Source organism: Ursus arctos, unplaced genomic scaffold, assembly GCF_023065955.2.
Source record: "Ursus arctos isolate Adak ecotype North America unplaced genomic scaffold, UrsArc2.0 scaffold_23, whole genome shotgun sequence".
Lineage (NCBI taxonomy): Eukaryota > Metazoa > Chordata > Mammalia > Carnivora > Ursidae > Ursus > Ursus arctos.
Genome location: NW_026622908.1, coordinates 24717934 through 24720284, shown reverse-complemented (window position 1 = coordinate 24720284; position 2351 = coordinate 24717934). Strand labels below are relative to the sequence as shown.

The following is a 2351-nucleotide window of genomic DNA, read 5'->3' as shown; positions in this document are numbered from 1 at the left end:
ACTGATTTTGAAAACTGATAATTTAAAACTGCCACATACACACCAAAAAACCCAAATGGCCCACAGAACATTCTCCTTTCCTTCTGAAGGTTTTATGATGCACTGTTAACATTCACCAGTCTTGTACTATTAAACTTAAATGACCAATTGACACAAAGAGTTCTGAGACCGTTCTTCCACCACGGATAAGACTGGGGTGGCCGGTATTGGGGATAATGCTCATTTAGCCTTCTGAACTTCTGGGAGACCTGGGGACCTTGCCAGCTCCAGCTACCTTCTTGTCCACTGCTTTGATGACGCCGACAGCAACCACCTGGCTCATGTCACCAATAGCAACACGGCCCAGCTAGTCAGAGAAGCTCTCAACACACATAGGCTTGCCCGGAAACCTATCGATGATGACAGCATCACCAGATTTCAAGAACTTGGGGCCATCTTCCAGCTTTTTTCCAGAGTAATGATCAATCTTCTCCTTCAGCTCAGCACACTTGCAAGCAATGTGAGCTGTGTGACCGTCCAGCACAGGTGCATATCCAGCACTGATTTGGCCTGGATGATTCAGGATAATCACCTGAGCCACGAAGCCACCTGCTTCCACTGGTGGTCATTTTTGCTGTCACCAGCCACATTGTGACAACGAACATCATTGACAGATACATTCTTGACATTGAAGCTCACACTGTCCCCAGGAAGAGCCTCACTCAAGGTATCATGGTATATTTCAATAGACTTTACTTCAGTTGTAATATTGACTGGAGAAAAGGTGACCACCATGCTGGGTTTAAGAATACCAGTCTCTACTTGGCCCACACAGGCAGTATCAAAACCACCAATTTTGTAGATGTCTTAGAGGGGCAGACGCAATGGCTTGTTATTTGAACCAGTTGGCAACAGAAGGCAATCCAGAGCTTCAAGTAGCGTGGTTGCACTGGCTTTGCCATCTTTATGGGTGACTTTCCATCCCTTGAACCAAGGTTATGTTAGCACTTTGCTCTAGCATGTATCACCATTCCAGCCAGAAAGTGGCACGAATGTTACTGTGTCAGGGTTGTAGCCAATTTTCTTAATGTAGGTGCCGACTTCCTTAATGATTTTCTCCTATCTCTTCGGGCTGTAGGGTGGTTCAGTGGAATCCATTTGGTTAACACTAACAATTAGTTTTTTCATACTTGGTGTGTAAGCCACAAGGGCATGCTCACAGGTCTGCCCATTTTGGGAGATAACTGCTTCAAATTCACCAACATCAGCAGCAACAATCAGGGCAGCACAGTCGGCCTGAGACGTGCCTGGAATCATGTTTTTGATAAACTCTCTGTGTCCTGGGGCATCAGTGATGGTGACATAATACTTTCTGGTCTTGAAATGTGACACAGAGATAGCAGTGGTGATACCACATTCACACTCTGCTTTCAGTTTGCCCAAGACCCAGGCATATTTGAAGGAGCCCTTTCCCATCTCAGCAGCCATATTCTCAAATTATTCGATAGTTTGTCAATCCCACCACAGTTGTAGGTCAGAGGACCAGTAGTGGTAGACTTGCCCGAATCTATGTCCAGTGACAATGATGTTGATATGAGTCTTTTCCTTTCCCATTCTGGTATAGGTTTAGAGGTGGTTTTCCTGACACCTGGGTTCTGGCGGCAAATCCATTGAGAAAAAGTAATAGTTGTATTTTAATTCTCACTGAATTCATGTAATGATATTCTCATATTTGACCTTCCCAGAATATTCATATAACAGAAATAGTTACCAGTTCTCATACACTGGGAGAAGAAGAAATTTTCCCTTGTAATCAATTTCTATCAAATGAAGAAGATGCACGTGGCAAAGAAACCCGTAACATTCTCCTCAGCTTGACTAAACTTTAGACAGTCTTTTTCCCAACCAAAGAAATGTCCCTTTTTGTAGAGCATTTATTTTGGAAAACTTGTAAATTCTTCTCTGCCCCTTTGAGGTATACGCAGATTTTTAAAAATCATCTTCCCAGTATTGTGACCCAGGACTGTCTTTATCAAGAATTTGGGAGCAATTCCTTTGAAATGTAATCACCAAGGAAGATTAGAACATGTATTCCACATCTCTGTTAAGAAAGGAGGAGCCTAGGGGCGCCTGGGTGGCTCAGCTGTTAAGTATCTGCCTTCGGCTCAGGTCATGATCCCAGGGTCCTGGGATCGAACCCCGCCTGGGCTCCCTGCTTGGTGGGAAGTCTGCTTCTCCCTCTCACACCCCCCTTGCTTGTGGCCCCTCTCTTGCTGTCTCTTTCTGTCAAATAAATAAATGAAATCTTCAAAAAAAAAAAAAAAGTAGGAGCCTAATTTCTGTGGGTGCCAGTGAGCAAGCCTACTCATACA

At 44.2% G+C, this 2351-nt stretch overlaps 1 pseudogene; it reads right to left on the bottom strand.

Annotated features, from left to right (window-relative positions):
* Positions 1-346: 346 nt before the first annotated feature.
* On the bottom strand, positions 347-1593 carry LOC113265024 (elongation factor 1-alpha 1-like; annotated as a pseudogene).
* Between the last annotated feature and the right edge of the window lie 758 nt (positions 1594-2351).